At 41.7% G+C, this 17,634-nt stretch overlaps 1 long non-coding RNA gene across 1 annotated transcript; it reads right to left on the reverse strand.

The window, feature by feature from the left end:
- Nucleotides 1-5,693: 5,693 nt before the first annotated feature.
- On the reverse strand, nucleotides 5,694-15,237 carry LOC121039955 (uncharacterized). The gene is made up of 3 exons (XR_005795060.1): nucleotides 15,188-15,237; nucleotides 13,936-14,099; nucleotides 5,694-6,146 (listed from the first exon to the last, which is right to left on the reverse strand). It is a non-coding gene; the product is annotated as an uncharacterized LOC121039955 (long non-coding RNA).
- Between the last annotated feature and the right edge of the window lie 2,397 nt (nucleotides 15,238-17,634).

Below are 17,634 nucleotides of genomic sequence, written 5' to 3' on the forward strand. Positions count from 1 at the left end.
GGGGTCCGCCTCCCCGACAGTAGCACCGAGCGAGCCAGGGGCCGGAGCGGTCTCCGCTGCCGCAGCGCTCTTTTCCCGGAGGCTTGTGTCCCTCTCCACCGTGCGACGTCTCCCCGGCTCTACCGAGCGCCGGCGTTCCTCGCACTCAGCACCGGAACGGCCCCGGAGCCCCGCGGCGCGCACCCCTCTGCTTTTCCTTTTGGGCAAGCCCCCTCCCGCAGCGTTTCCCACGCGTCGAACTGCAGGTGATGCTCTCCCTCTTCTGCAGCTGAAATTCGTCGCGACGTGTCGCTTGCCGGGTTTTTGCAGGGCGGAAGCGAGGACAGTCTCTGCAGACTGGCCTGGACGACTTGTACTTTGTAGCCCTCCAACTTCTGGATGTGATGTATTTTAAATAGCTCTTGTCCTCTAGCGCTGTTTGTGGTCTTTGTATTGAAAATCACAGAGCCATATTTTAATTTTCAAATCCTTTGCAACATCGCCTACGTTTTGGCACGGTACTCCGAAGCGTATAAGGTTCCGAGGGGTGTGGGGGAAGTGATGGAGGAGGAGCCAATTTTTAACGTTTCTTACAAATCGTCCTCAGGGATAGGGGCCAATACACAAATCAGTCGTCTACTCGTAATGTAGAGCAAGATAAGCGCAAACACTATTGAAATTTAATTTATAAATGCATGTGTCGTTTTTATGTAAGCGTCCAGACTCCTGGAAAATATCTCCTGTGGAACGTGTGTTGGTTGTGGTTGGGTGTTTTTTTTTTTGTTTTTTTTTTGTTTTTGTGTTTTTGTTTTTTTTTTTTTTCCCTAATGCCTCTGATGTACCAAAATAAAATCTATCCTGAACAGCCTGAAATTCCCAGGGTGCCATTTCTGGGAGTTGACACTGTCCACAGAAGGTTGTCATTAAAATAAAGAGGACCCTGAAAAGGGCGAGGACGCTGGGAGCAGGATCTATCAGTACATTTGCAGCCATTGATGTAAATCTGCCTGTCTGTTTAGCTGGTCTGTCTCTTTGAAAGGTAAAGAGCAAAAACCCTGAGGACCCTGGAAACGAGGCAAGGAGTTGAACAGAAGGAAGATTAAATGTTGGAGCATTGTATATGCTTAGCTTTGAGGAAATCCTGTAACTTCTCTAAATTTCAGTTTTCTCATCTGTGGTAAGGGGATAATATCTGTTTCGCTCTGACAAGTGTATTCGTGTATTTATTCATTCAAAAAATATTTATTGAATGCCATTTCTTTGCCAGAGAGATAACATTCATTCACGTGGGCCACACTTCCACTGAGCATCATCTAAAGTGTCGAGCAAGCACACAGTAGTAAGTCAATAGCAGTTTTCTTACCCTCTCTATTTTCGCAGCGTGGCAGCTTTCACATCCCTAAAATTAGGAAGAGATAAAGGGAGGTTATCACAAATGATTCGAGATACATTTTGATTTAGAAGGGAGGAGAGGGCAGGGAGAAGCTAGGAGACAGAGAATTTTGGGAAAGGACCTCAGAGGCCTCAGCAGACCAGAGGGCAGTGGAAGGTGCCAGATTCCTGAGGAGGGAGGAGACGATCAAAAGAAAGACTGGCTTGGGAGGCCAGCCTGTCCCTGCAGAGGACAGACTTCTCATGCTTCACTATTTCAAGTACACAGGCCCACTCCTTTTATGTCAATAGCTGAAATTAGAAATTGACCACATATTACAAGTTCTCATAAATGAGGCACATCAATTTTTCCCAGACGCTGCTGTGCAAGTCAATTCAGTGTGCTCTACAAGTCTTTAGAGTTATCCTGTAAATCAAAGTTTTCCCATGTAAAAAAAAAAAAAAATCATAAACAAAAGAAACTTATCTATAATCGATGGTATTAATCAAAATAGCTGTTTTTAAAAACACAGTGCAAGACCGGGGCACCTGGCTGGCTCAGTCCATAGAGCACGTGACTCTTGATCTCAGGGTTGTGAGTTTGAGCCCTATGTTGGGTATAGAGATTACTAAAAAAAAAAAAAAGAAAGAAAAGAAAAAGGAAAAGAAAGAAAGAAAAACTGAAAAAAAAATTAACAAAGTAAGAGGAGAGAAAACTTTTAACAACCTCCAGACCTGCATGGTCCAATACCATAAGCAGACACTAGCCACAAGTGGCTGTTTAAATTTATGTACAATTCAGTTATTTTGGTCTCACTGGCTACGATTCAAGTACACAATATCAGCTTGTGACTAGTGGCTACCTGTTGTTCGGGGTCAATTAAAGAATATTTTCGTCATGACAGAGAATTCTACTGGACAGCATTGTTATGGACTTTGCTATTGTTTTTGGAGAGCTACACCAGGTATTGTAGTTTTTCATGCACCCAATATTGAGTCACTTGCAAAGTAAAACAAAAACACAACCAGAATCACAGCAGATTCACTCATTCCACAAATATTTATCAAGTACCAACAATATGCTATGTGACATTATAAAGGACTCGAATTTTAAGGAGTTATATCTGTTTGGTGATTAAGAAATATTAACATGGCCTAACATAGGCTTTTAATTGTTTTCTTTCATTGCTGAATACTAAACCCAGGGGGAAATCACTACATTTAAAGCAGAAAAGAATCCTAAGACATGTTTAGGCCTTGCCCTAAGATTACATAATTCTAAGTAGTCTGGCCTCTGGTATCCCGCCCTCTGTGATCCTTCTCACTGCTTTCTCCTCCGCCCGCACTCCCTTTCTGCCTACACTTCCTGGAGGTAACACCCTCTTCCGCCCTCTCCACTTCCCCAGCTTTGGAATTATTTTACTCTTTGCATTCAAATACTGCTCTCCTCCGGGATCTGCTTGTACTCTCCAAGGGGGCCATTAGAGCAGACAACTACTCAATCTAAGAATCAGTAGCAGTTAACTACGGGTATGAATATGTTAATATTTCTAGTCCCTTCCAAGGGCGTTATAACAAGGGCTTTCTTAAACCTAAATCTTAATGATGAAATTTTATTCTAATGGTGAAATTCCAGATGCCATGGCCAATTAGGCAAATATTTGGAGGTATTACAATTCACCTACTGGATGACTATTAAAAAAAAAAAAAAGGTAACCTTCATTTTAGAGATAAACACGTAGTGGAATAGGCTGGTTGTGGATATTCTGTCATGACAAATATAAGATCTTCACCCCCAGCTGGTTTGGGAACAGATCTTGCTGGATAGATGTAATTCTTATGATGTTTTTCTCAGCTCAGTGATTGAATGATCTCAAGCCTACCTTTTTGACCAGTAAGCAATGAATCATTCAGAATCTGTTAAAGCCCTTTTCCAACAGAGGTAGTAGAAAGAACATCACACTCAAGGTCAGGAGATCTGGTTTGAGTCTTGTCTTTGCCACATAAAATCTAATGTATTTGCTTATTACTGAATTTGGGGAGTCTCACTTTCCTTAATAAAGGAATCTCTAACAAACAAAAATGTGCCCTGACAGTTGGGAGATACCAACTATATCAAATTGTTTGATACAATTTGATAATTACTACAGTATCATTATTCTCGATTTACAATTTCTCACCTTACCACTACATCCCAGCTATGAGGCTTTGTAGAACCAAGAGTAAAAAGTAACTTTGATTTGATGCCAATTATGCCCCAGACTCTGCTCCCACCTCTTTGTGTGCATCATTTCATGTAATTCTTACAAAATCCTATAAGGTATTAGCAATTAATACCCTACCACCTTGTTCCAGATGAGAAACTAAAGTTAGGTAGATTAGGTAACACTCTTATCGGTATAATGCACTAACTCCAATACCCTGTACCTCATTTGAACCCTTTATGAACCAAGGTGGCTGTTGTCAGCAATGTTGTGGTTCAAGAAGCAACCTAAGAGAGGGGTGCCTGGGTGGTGCAGTCGGTTGAGCGTCCAACTTCAGCTCAGGTCCTGATCTCGCGGTCCGTGAGTTCAAGCCCTGCGTCGGGCTCTGGGCTGATGGCTCAGAGCCTGGAGCCTGTTTCCGATTCTGTGTCTCCCTCTCTCTCTGCCCCTCCCCCGTTCATGCTCTGTCTCTCTCTGTCTCAAAAATAAATAAACGTTAAAAAAATTTTTTTTGAAAAAAAAAAGAAGCAACCTAAGAGAATAAAAATCTATCAAATGATGGCTGGAGGAAGATGTTCCTTTGTAGCAGCTACACCGAGTATGGAGAAGGAATTGTCTTAAAGTGGGTCATTTAATCACATAATGAGAGCATCACTGATTGTGTTTAGGAATATATGTGTAATACACATTATTTGTTTGGCTTTCCTATTTTTCCAGGCAGATATACATACTCTTAAACTCATTTTGATTCAAAATCATTGTCTGACTTCTAACTTCTTTAATCTGAACAGCAGGAAAAATGCACACCAATTGTTCTCAATGAATTCTGACAAGGACTATCTCACTGGATTTCATGATCAGTGTTTCATTTTACACTTCACTTTTCCTAGTCTGCAACCACTAGTGTTTCTATCTCTCTCCAATTCTCCTTTCTTTCTTTCTTTTATAGTTTCCCATATGACTATGCGGGAAATTCCCTCCACCAATACTTTTTGACTACTAAGATCCCATCCCTTTTCTTGGTAGAATTGTTTTGGTCGTCAAAGCTAATATGATACAGAGATGAAAAGAATCCCATTTCGGAAATGAGACTTGTAATAGTCCCCCAAAGACCTTTCTCTAAAAGATGATCTATCCAAGCCCAAAGGATAATTCTGTATCATTTGTCATGAGCATATGGGCCAACTATAGCCAATGACATGTCAGAGAAAGTTTCCTGAAGGCTCCTGGAAAAAGAAAATGTTCTTCCTCCTAAGAGAGATCCACAAGAGACAGTATGTGTCTCTGTGGACATTGTCAGATTAGGATGTCATGCCCGGGACTATTACAGTTTTCTTACTTGCTGAGGATGAGGCCTAAACCAGGGAAAGCAGATAAGGGTTCTCAGTGACATTGAATCAACTGTCTCTGAAGGCCATCTTAACTCAAGACTTCTTTTTATAGGAGATCGTAAGTTTCCATCTTATTTAAGCTGGATTGTGTCAGATCTGGGGTGCTTGTAACTGACATCATCTCCTACAGCTAGATAATCCTTTTTCAAATATAGTAGGAATTATTTGAAAGAAAAAATAAATAGATGTACCTCTCAACTCATGGGTCAATAGGAATTGAGCCTGACTCTAACAACAAGATAGAACGATACGTGGAACTTTTCCTTAATGGTTAGAAGGAAGTTTTTAGATACATAATGATTCAGTCTCGCACACTGCCCGTTCTCCTACCATAATGAAGATGAAAATAAGGATAGGAAATTTTATTTGTTCAACTAAAAGATTTTCCTTCATTCCTACTGTTCCTTCCTCTCAAGGGCCGAAGCATTTTTAGCATATTTCCCAATATCTGTGTACGGAATTCCCAGAAGTAATTTCTTAGAATCTGTAGTGATTGTTAACCAAACCGTGCTTTCAAATAATTACCAGAGGATAAAGCAGTCAGCTGCCGTGCCCGCTGGCAATACATGCATGACGTTTGGGATATGTATCTATTTGTTCTTCCGATTCTGAGTATCTCATGCCAAGCCAAAAAGTGAAATCGGTTTATATTCACCATGGCCCACTTTGCCCACACTCCGCCCTCCATTGAAATAGAATCATTCAAGCTAAAACAAAAACAAAAAACTTTTTTCCAATTAAGATGGGCTATGGTTGAAGATAAGGTTATCTTTGAGTCAGCTTTATTGTTTTGCAGCTTTAAGAAGGAAGATAGTCTACCTCTGCCCCTTTTTGAAGCAACGATGAGTAAAAAGCCTCTTCTCCTATGTGGGCAGATGTATGAGAGACAAAGAACAAAGCAATCTTTGTAGGGGAAGGTGGGTGAGAGGGGATTCTGGCCAAACTGACCTGACGGGATTCTTGCTGAAGGCAGCCAAGGTGACCCAATATTACCTGGGAGATGGCGGGACAAGGACATTTGATCAGATAGCCAGGGTGGGGGATTGTAACTTAGCCAACTCAACAGGATTCTTGCTACAGCTGGGTGATTCAGGCCTAACAAGGACAGACACCAAGGTCGAGGCCGAGAGTTTGGTCCAGGGGAGAGTGTTGTCAGTAGCTGGCTTCTTTGCTTGCTTCTACTCCCCTGTAATTGTTTTTCCTGAAAAAAAACAAAAAACAAAAAACAAAAAGAGAGGGACAACTGTTATTAATCAAGCTTCTAAGACCTTTTGAACCTTGGCTGTAATGTTTGCAGGTTAACATTATTAGTCTGTGTCGTTGGTTTATAAAAAAGCCAAACTGTTTAATTGAGGCAGGATCCAAATGGGTGAAGGCAGAGTGTGTAGAAGAGAGAGAAAGGAGTTAGAAGTCTGAGAATTTAAGTGAGTTTTGCCTCTAACATTCACTGGCAAGTTACTCAGCTTTTTAAATAGTGATGCGATTTGCTGGCCTCTAAGATGGGCCCCGGTGATCCTCACTTCTGACATTCATACCTTTGGGTAATCTCCTCCCACATTTTACCAACCAGGGTCTGTGACAGTAGAATAAGCCCAAAGTGATGATATGTCATTTCTGAGATTAGGTTATAAAAAACACCAAGCACTCTCTCTTTGTGCTTGAGAGTATGCTCTCTCTCTCTTTCTGTCTCTTTTATTATTTGCTCTGGGACAAGCCAAAGACCCCCATAGTGAAGAACTGAAGGCTTCTTCCACCAGCCATGGTTCCAACCAACTTGGAACCAACCTATTTGAAACTCCAAGCCTGAAGTAGATCTACCAGCCCCAGTCAAGCCTTCAGATGCATGCAGCCCCCAGAGACAGCTTGACTGCAAACTCATGAGGGACCCTGAGTCAGATCACCCAGCTAAGCTTCCCCCAGATTCCTGCCCCTCAGAAACTATGTGAGATAATAAATGTTTGCTATTTTAAACTGCTAAATTTTGGGGGGAATTTGTTGCTCAGCAATAGATAAAAAATTTGGAATAATGGCTTCCTTCCAATAACATACTGAGGACTCAGAATAAGCGTGGATTAGAAAACATTTGGTAAACCTTAAAGGATTAAGTGAACGTTGGAGCCATACAAATAGATTGGAAGATAATATCTAGAACACCACTACCCCAAAGAACTTTGTGTGCGGATGGAAATGCTCAGTCCACGTTGTCCTGTATAGTATTACTGAACACTTGACATGCAGTGAGCACAAAATGAGGAACTGAAATTTTTATTTAATTTTGAATCACTTAAATTGAGACGGTCATAGGTGGCTAATGGCTACCATTTTGGACAGAGTGGGTCTAAGGGTTTCTACCCACAAATGACTTTTCCAAGACAGAGTCAAAAAGAACGCAACATTTAAAAATCATGATCATGCCACCTTTACCAGTTACGAACTTCTGAAAGAGGATTTGTGTTTTTTATGAAGTCCAGAAATGACAGATTGAGTGGAAGTAATTATGTCTTCCCTTGTGTGAAAAAGAACCACGCATTTTATAAAACTGGGGTTTTTTTGAGACCTCAGACAGATTTCCTCTTGTGTGTATGTGTGCAATTTATTGAACATGAAATTATGGACTCAACTGACTGTCTCACACGATGGCTAATTTGCACGATTGACTGAACAGGCATGCAATGAACCAAGTGCGCCCACAGTTACCTTAGCCACACGGGGCACGGCTGACTCATCCACCTGATGGGTGCGAGAGACTTAATAACCGAGTGGTTCTTGGCACCACCTTATTTAGTGATGTCATTTGGTAAATATGCCACCCCAGATGCTAACACAACGGCCCTAAGTTACTTGTAATGATAGTTAAGCCTAACTAGGCATAGACTTAAGAGATCGTACTAGTTAAGGCTTGTAGGACGCCAGGCATGTCATGCTGTTAGTAGAGCCTACACGTTCATCTCGACGTTCTTATTCTTCCTAAATAATGTATGTTGAATTGTGCTCTGTAATAAAGCTGATATCACTTAAATGTTGACTCTCTCCTTAACCTAAAATCCCTTTGTCCTGTCACCGCGTGCCTTATATCCTCAAGCTTGCAGTCACATAAGTGTAAGACATCCACTGCTGCTCCTGACACTGAGACAGGATGAAAGGGACTGGTTATCCCTATCCATGGAGAAAAGTACAATCCGATTCTTACTTCATACTACGCACAAAAATATCCCACTGCCGAATTAAAGACCTAAGGCTCTAAGTCCAGTTGTAAAAATGGTTAGAAGAAAATATAAGAAAATAATTTATTTGTGGCTATGGAAGGATTTGCTAGATAAGCCATACAATGTTCTAATCGCGAAAGAAAAGATTGGGCAATTCGATTACATAAAAATCAAGAACCTCTGTTTATCAAAAAACAGCATTTTAAAAAGTGAAAATGTGGGGTGCCTAGGTGGTTCAGGAGGGTAAGCATCCGACTCTTGACTTCGGCTCAGGTCATGATTCCACGGTTCATAGGTTGGAGCCCCACGTTGAGCTCTGTACTGACAGCGTGGAGCCTGCTTGAGATTCTCTCCCTGCCCCCCCCCCCCCAGCCCTCCTCAGCTCACTTGCTTGCTCTCTCTCTCTCTCTCAAGATAAATAAACTTAAACATAAATAAATAAACTGAAAATGCAGGCCAAGGACTGGGAGAATGTTCATTTAACAAATATAATTGACAAAAAATGTAATATCTTTAATATAAAGAAGTCCTGCGTATCAAAAAGAAAAAGACTCAACAGAAAAACAGGAAAGATTCAATAGAATAATGGGAAAAGTCACAAACCTGTAACTTGGAAGAGGAAATGAATAGTGATCGTACACATCACGGGGTAAACTGTGGCCCCCAAAATGTGCCTCCCTAATCCCTAAAACCTGTGAATGTGACCTTTTTGGGAAAGGAGTCTTTGCAGATGCGATTACATTAAGAATCTGGATCACTTCAGTCATCCTTGATTATTCGAGTGGGCCTAAATCCAATGGCAAGAGGATTTAGAGGACATTCAGGAGAGAGACACCCAGACCAGTAAGGCCACAGGAAGGCAAAGGCTCTGTAGTCACGAGCCAAGGAATGCCCGGCACCACCAGAAACTGGGAGATGCAAAGAAGGATTCTTCCCGAGAGCCATCAGAAGGAGCACAGCCATACCGACACCTTGATTTGGCACTTCTGGCCTCCAGAACTGTGGGAAAATACATTTTTGTTGTTTCAAGCCACCCAGTGCGGGGTAACAGGTGAAGGCAGCCCTAACAAACGAATGAGGTGCATGAGAAGAGAAACCTTTATTAGTAGAGAAATAAAAGTGAAGTCGTCAGTGTAATGCCCTTATATACAAATCATACTGGCAAGGGGTGCCTGGGTGGCTCAGTTAAGCACCTGCCTGCGGCTCAGGTCATGATCTCACAGCTTGTGAGTTCGAGCCCCGCATCGGGCTCTGTGCTGACAGCTCGGAGACCGGAGCCTAGTTTGGATTCTGTGTCTCCCTCTCTCTCTCTGCCCCTCCCCCGCTCCTACTCTGTCTCTCTCTCTCTCTCAAAAAAATGAACGTTAAAAAAATAAAAAAAAAACAAATCATACTGGCAAAAATTAAGATGCCTGATCATATCAGAGGTGGCTCAACTTGAACTCTTATACTGCACTGGTTGGATGCAACTGTTATTCTGATGCAAGTATGTGGGAGAACAATTGTGAAGATGAATCTGCATGTCCCCTCAAAATCCAGCAATTCTCCACCAGGCTTAGTACACCCAAGAGGCACATACCCGAGTGATATGTATAAGAAAATTTATAGCAGTTTTTTTTTTTAAGATTTTATTTTTAAGTAATCTTTACATCCCACATGGGGCTTGAACTCATGACCCTAAAATCAAGAGTCGCATGCTTCACTGACTGAGCTAGTCAGGCGCCCTGAAATTTTATAGCAGTTTTGTTCATAATAACAAAAAACTGGAAACACACACACACACAAGAGAATGAAAAAATAAATTACACCATCTTCACATTGTGAAATTTTCACAGGGGAAATGAAATGTACTGTTGTTACACGTAACAGTATGAATGATTTTTAGGAATAGAATATGGGGTAAGAAATAGAAATTCTAGAAAATTTGTTCAAAATCCAGCAAAACGAAACAATATGTTGTGCGGGAAAATATGCATAAGGTATAAGCCTATTTGCTTTTATTTTTTTAATTTTTTTTCAACGTTTTTTTTATTTATTTTTGGGACAGAGAGAGACACAGCATGAACGGGGGAGGGGCAGAGAGAGAGGGAGACACAGAATCGGAAACAGGCTCCAGGCTCCGAGCCATCAGCCCAGAGCCTGATGTGGGGCTTGAACTCACGGACCATAAGATTGTGACCTGGCTGAAGTCGGACGCTTAACCGACTGCGCCACCCAGGCGCCCCAAGCCTATTTGCTTTTAAAAAGGATCATGGCTACTTGAGGAGAGAAGGCTGGTGGATGGGATAGTGAGATACATTCCGGCATAGGAATATTCTAGTTCTGAGATAGGGAATGGGTGCCTCATCTATTGTATTCATTCTGTGCTTATTAACTTAAAAATATCTTATGTAAGTTCTTCTTTTAATATGTTATGATTAAAAACACGTAACACCAAAATGATACAACAGGAAAAGGAGAATGTTGTAGTAATTAGGGCGACCTAAAGCGATCGATGTGTCTGTTGAACAACCTTTTGACAGGTATTTGGAGACATGGAAGGCAGCAAGAATGGATATAATCTCAAATTCAGGAACGGAAAGAAAGAAAATGACCCCGGGCACATGTGTTGAAGTGAGGCTAGCTGGTTCAGTAGTTGGTAGAGAAATGGGCCAGCTCAGAGGAAGGGAGATAGATGGGGCTGCCTAGATAAAAGTCTGCCACATCACAAAAGGCTTTCCTAGACACCTAAGAGTCATGCTTTGAGGGAAGATAAATTAGTGAGATCAAGAGGTCAACGGGAACAGGTGCTCTCCGGAAAAAAAAAAAAAAAAAAACATGTCAGAGTAGCCAGCTAGGATACCTACTTGGGCCTCTTGGCCAGGGGACAGACGGATATAACCTCGTAACTTGGCCTTATGTCAGCTGTTTGAAATGAGTGTGTGTGGAGACGGGCAGAGCTCAGGTGGTTTGTGTGTGTGTGTGTGTGTGTGTGTGTGTGTGTGTGTTTTGTTTTGTTTTGTTTTGACCTGTATGCTTAGGTCTTTGGTACAAAACCCCAGGGCTTTGCACATTCACTTACTGGCTGTAGGGAATTACCCTATCTGAAATGTGCCATCTGTTTCCAGTTGGGACCCTAACGGACACAAGCGGGCCTATTAATTACCTCTCTCGAACCAGCTGTTGGCGACGCTGGGCGTGGTTTCCTGGCAGCTATTACTGCACACTATTTGCCTATATTCTTTGTAAACAAAGGCGTCAGTACAGAGCGGTGATTCTCAAAGCGTGGTCTCACACAGAGCAGCACCAGCACCTGGGAACTCGTTAGAAATGCCAAGTTTGGCTGTACCCAAGACCCCCTGAATCCAAAACCCTTGCGGGGGGCTAAGCAATCTGCTTTAATGAACCGTTCAGGTGATTCCAGCAGGAGACCCATCAGCCGACGGAAATCCCAATAGATAGTGCAGCATCCTGAAGCCCAGAGCGGTCGAACTTTTATTTTTTTTAAATAAAAACTGTATCTTGGGTACAACGTGACGCTTTGATCTACATACGCGGAGTAAAGTTATTACTAGAGTCAAACTAATCAACATAGTCATCTCCTCACATAATTACCTTTCGCGTGTGTGTGGTAAGGGTACCTCCTGAGATCAACTTTCTGAGCAAATCTCCATTCTACAATACTAATGCCTATAATCATCATGGTGCACATCAGATCGCTAGAATTTATTCATCCCACATAACGGAAACTCTGCACCCTTTGACCAGTATCTCCCCATTTTCCTCATCTCCCCACCCCTGGTAACTATCATTCTACTCTCTGCTTCTATGATTTTTGACTTTTTCTAGATTCTACACGTATGTGAAATCATGCAGTATTTTTCTTTCTGTGTCTGGCTTATTTCGCTTAGCATCATGTCCTCCAGACTCATCCATGTTGTTGCACACAACAGGATCTCCTTCTTTTTAAAGGCTGAATGACACTCCATATATATATATATATATATATATATATACCACCATTTCTTTATCCGTTTATCCATCAATGGAGACTGAAGTTGTTTCCATACCGTGGCTATTGCAAATAATGCTGCAAAAAACGTGGGAGTGCAGATATCCCTTCGAAGTATTGTTTTAATTTGCTTTGGCTATATGCCTAGAAGAGAGATTGTTGGATCATATGGTAGTTCTATTTTTAATTTTTTATGGAGGAAAACCTCCATACTGTTTTCCATAGTGACTATACCAATTTACATTCCCACCAACAGTGCACAAGGATTCCTCTCTTTCTCCACATCCTTACCAACATTTGTTATCTTTTGTCTTTTTCATAATGACCATCCTAACAAGTGTGAGTTGATATCTCGCTGTGGTTTTGATTTGCATTCCCCTGGTGATTAGTTATGTAGACCATCTTTTCATGTGTCTGTTGGCCATGTGGATGTCTTCTTCGGAAAAATGTCTATTCGTGTTTTCTGCCCATTTTTCAACCATGTTATTATTATTATCATTGCTATTCTTTCCATTAAGTTGTATGAGTTCCTTATATATTTTGTACACTAACCAGATATATAGCTGACAAATATTTTCTCCCATTCTGTAGGTTGCCTTTTCATTTTGTTTTCTTTCATGTGCAGATGCTTTGTATTTTTTTATGTTTATTTTGAGAAAGAGAGGGAGAGAGAGAGAGAGAGTGAGAGGAACAGGGGCAAAGAGAGAGAGGGAGAGAGAGAGTCCCCAGTGGGCATTGTACTGTCAGCACAGAGCCCAACATGAGCTAGGCTCAAACTCTGCGATCATGACCTGAGCTTAAATCACATGTCAGATGCTTAACCAGCTGAGCCACCCAGGTGCCCCGGAAGCTTTAAAAAAAAAAAAAAATTATTTATTTAGAGAGAGGAAGGGAGTGCACAGTGGGGGAGGGGCAGAGAGAGGGAGAGAGAATCCTAAGCAGGCTCTGCACTGATAGTGCAGCGTGGGGCTCGATCCCACAAACCATGAGAGCACGACCTGTGCTATGATCAAGAATCAGTTGCTTAACTGACTGAGGCACTCAGGAGCCCCAGCTCCCATAAGCTTTTTAGTTTGATCTAGCCTTTGTTTATTTTTGCTTTTGTTGCTTGTGCTTTTCATGTCATATCCAAAAAATCATAGCCAAGATTGATGTCAAGAAGCGTTCCCCCGTATTTTCTTCAAGGAGTTTTACCCATCCCAGGTATTTTGTCTAAGTCTTCGAGCCATTTTGAGTAGATGTTTGTTTACAGTGTAAGGGGCTTAATTTCATCTTTTGCATGTAGATATCTAGTTTTCCCAGCACCATTTATTGAAGAGGCTCTCTTTAACCCACTGTGTATTCTAGGTGCCCATGGTGGAAATTAGTTAACACTGGGGCACCTGGCTGGCTCAGTTGGTGGAGTGTAGGACTCTTGATCTCAGGGTTGTGGGTTCGAGCCCCACATTAAGTATGGAGATGACTTAAAAGTAAAATCTTAAAAAAAAAAAGTTAACACTGTATGCTTGGGTTTATTTCTGAGCTTTCTATTCTGTTCCATTGGTCTATTTTTATGCCAGTATCAGTGTTTTAAGAACTATTACTTTGTAATATAATATAGCCTGAAGGGAGGAGGAAAGGGAGGGGTTATTAGGAACCAGGAAGAAAAGAGTCAGGTTTGGCCACCCTGAGAAAGAAGGGGCTTGCCAGTGCAAGGAAGGTCAGTGATATCATCTGCAAGGCCCCATCTCCGGGGCACAGAGCTGAGTGCAAAAGGGGAGCAGGGGAAAGATATTAGGTACCTGCCAACTCACGTCTTTCACTTAGCAGCCCTAACTGCAGATGAAAGTTGACAATGAGATGATGGTTCCAGCCACAGGCAACACACGTTCTGAGTTCTTGTCCCATTTTCTGCCGTCATGTGAGGAACCAGCACAGTCTGAGTCTGGCTGACTGAGATTTGTGGGATTCTCCAACACTACAGAAATAGAAGAGGTTAGGAGGGAAGCTCAGAGACAAGGGGAAACCACTTCCTCCACATGAATTTAATGTGGGGTGCGTCTCAGGGGATCCTCATGCCATCATGCAAAGTGACCCAAGGCCATTTCAACAATGTCCTAAATAGATTACTTTATTGGAGATTAATGACCTGAAGGCTCCTGTTGAAGAGATTTGTGTTAGTGGCATCATCATCTGATTGTGCAGCTCACACCCTTCCCAAGCCTCAGAGTGAGGGGAGGAAAACAAAGCGAGACAAATTTCAGCCTGCGATAATGACTCTCGTCAGTTGCGATACCAGGGCAGAGGCAGGCCAGGGTGTAGCCACTCCGGCTCCATAGCTTATTGGACGTTCACCGTGTTAATTTTGTGGGTTGGCTACGCCCCAACCCGAAGCCGTGACAGTGGGGAGAAAAATGCTTCTAATCTTCCGGCAGGATTTACCATCGGAAAGGGGGCTTCATGGGATCTCCGCCACCACATCTACCTTTCAGTGCATTGTGACAAGCCAACGGTGTAAGTGGGTGACATCGTTGTGCTCGGGAGGACGTTATGAGAGGTTAAGGAATGGTTCTCTGATGCCCTATCCGTCTTAGATAATGACTAAAAATGATCCCATGAAAAACTAGAGTTTTGTCATGACCTCGTAAATCATCGATAGCCTAATGTTCCAAGATCGCCACCACTACCACACCTGGTCAGCTCCCAGGATGGAAGATCTTCCAGGGGGTCAATATTTAATGTCTACTGCACAGGGCAGGGCACCTGTACAGAAAACCCAACAAAAAGCTCATTGTTCAATGTTTAGTTTGACAGAAGTTACTAGTTCTTCATTTTTAACACGTCCTGATTATTACTATTAATTTTTTTGGAAAGCCTCCTGAATCATGTCTCTTAATGATTCTCTGAGGCAAAGTGCATTTTGATGAAACAGTCAGCCATAAAGCGCGTTTCCATTGTGCTTCATTTGGCACTGACTCCCTGAGATCATATTGCTCGGATGTGAAACGAAAGATTCTGGAAATGAATCGAGTACCTTGACTACAGAGGCCAAAGTAACTGGCTTACCTCTGTTTGGTTTTTTGATTTTTCTTTTTTGAACTTGTACATTTGTCTTCTTTGGTTTGTTTATTTTCACTGTGAAGAGACAACATTAGTTCTGAGATGTCCTGTTTAAGTAAAAAATGTATATAATTTGCCTTTAGACAATGTGTATGCATTTTAGACAGGTTTAGTAATGGGAATGTATTCTCGACTACCTTTAGCACCAGAAACTTCCTGTTGAATAATAATTTTTGAATAGTGTTTTTATTTCGGTGCATGTTTTAGATACAGTAAGTGCTTCTTCGAAGAGGGCTAACTTCTTGGTAGACCTTAGCCTTCCAATTCAAGTAAACTCATTTCTGAAAATCTTCAGGATGCCCTAAACTCTTTCTCTGTTAAGTTTAATGTTCTTCTGGGGCACCTGGGTGGCTCAGTCAGTTGAGTGTCCGACTTCAGCTCAGGTCATGATCTCACGGTTTGTGGGTTCAAGCCCTGCATCGGGCTCTGTGCTGACAGGGGGAGCCTGGATGCTTTGGATGCTGTGTCTCCCTCTCTGCCCCTCCCCTGCCCATGTTCTCTCTCTCTCTCTCTCTCTCTCTCTTAAAGATAAATAAACATTTAAAAATTAAAAAAAAAAAGTTTAACGTTCTTCTGAAATGGATGAAAAGTTGGTTTTTTAATTCTACTGTACAGACAACTCCTATTTGGTATTGCATTTTATTTCAACCCTTTATTCTGTCAAGCTTCAGTTTCACAATCAGCTATGGGAAAGCAAGAGTCTTAGGAACACTGCAGCGTTTCGATGGCTGAGTTTCACCTTCACTTGTGCTGCCCCAGACAGGCTGCGTACAAGAGGACACAGTGGCTCTGATTCTGATACTTCTTGAGAAGGAACAAGGCAGACACAGCATCCAGGAGAGCGGCCACGAATCCTTGGCTGTTTTCATTAGGCAACTTTTTCGTAACAAATTGTGCCATTGTGATCAGTATCTTGGCAGGCTGCATTAATTCATTTTTGGATAAGATTGCATAGCCAAATGTAGATAGCTAATTTGAAATACCCACTTCAAAAAGTGGTAAATGTTTTTATGCATTCTGTGAAACTACCGACCAGTTAACTTTATTTTAGGCTCAGATTTTGACCCCTTAGTTGGCTAAATTTATACTGCACTTTCCAAGTGCACAGACGCCTTTTTCAATGCATCTACCCAGTAATAATGCATTGAACCTTCATGGAAATATCGTTTTGTTGAAGTATACAAGTGATACAGGGGAAAGAGCATGAGATTTGTAGTCAGACGTGGGATGAGTTACTTCACAGCTCAGAGCCCTAGTTTTCTTATCTGAACAGATACGTGATAATATTTAGCCAACAGATTATTGAAGTATCACGTGTAAGTACCTGAAAAAGTATGAAATGTAGCATGTCCTCAAATACAGGTTTCCACTTTCTCCCTTTTAAGATACATTTGTTATCTATTAGCTGTTGTAAAGTGTATTCAAATTCTACTTATTTGAGCAATAACCTAAAAGTCTGTTTTATATCTTTAAAAGGCATAGATTAGGAAATTGTTATATAGGAAATTTTATCTCCTAGCATAATACAACTCTTCATGCTGAACTCTAATACGCTTTCTTCCAAAGATTTGGGTCTTTAAACTATCTTTAGCCCTGTTATCAGTGTTTCAGATAGGGCCATTTGGATGCAAATTAGCCAGAAAATGAACTCCCGTAGAAGTATTCATTTAGAGACCAATATTGTAGTACTCTGATCAAAGAACTCCCTCACAAAATGGGATCACACAAAGGTCAGTTGTAATAAAACAAAAGCATAAATCAAAGTAGAATCTTCCCATAAATCAACAGCAATACACACAGTAATCACATCCATCAAGATTATTTATAAATATGTTGATAAATAGTGTAGCATCTCTTGGTTTCTCTTCATGTTTCCTAGTTTATACAATTTCAATACTTTATAATGTGACCTGTAATGTAAAAAGAATCCCACTGTTTAGTAAATATCTATCCATTCACTTCCCTTAAGGACATTAAAGAGAACTTACCCTAGGATGTTACTTACGGTTGTTAGTCCTTTATTCTTTGGTGCGGGTGGTTCTCAAACTTTATCAGGCATCGGAGCCACCTTGCGCTTGTTGAAACACAGATTGCTGGACTCCACTCTCAGAGCTTCTGATTCAGTAGGTCTGGGCTGGGGCCTGAGAATCTGCATTTATAACACGTTCCCTGGAGGTGCAGAGGCTGCTCATGCTTTGGCTGGGAGGGCAGGAAAGGGAGTGCGCATGCTCAGAGAGAAGAGAGAAGCCCGCCCCTTTTTTTCCTCCTCCTTCGCTCTGTTCTCTCCCGCCCCAGTCTTAGGATGGAGCTGTAGCCGAACCACCGTCCCGTGGACAGAAAAATAAATGTTTTGTGTTGTAAGCCTCTGAGATTTGGGGGTTGTTTGTTATCCC

This window comes from Herpailurus yagouaroundi, unplaced genomic scaffold (assembly GCF_014898765.1).
Source record: "Herpailurus yagouaroundi ecotype Mexico unplaced genomic scaffold, PumYag 181, whole genome shotgun sequence".
Taxonomy (NCBI): Eukaryota; Metazoa; Chordata; class Mammalia; order Carnivora; family Felidae; genus Herpailurus; species Herpailurus yagouaroundi.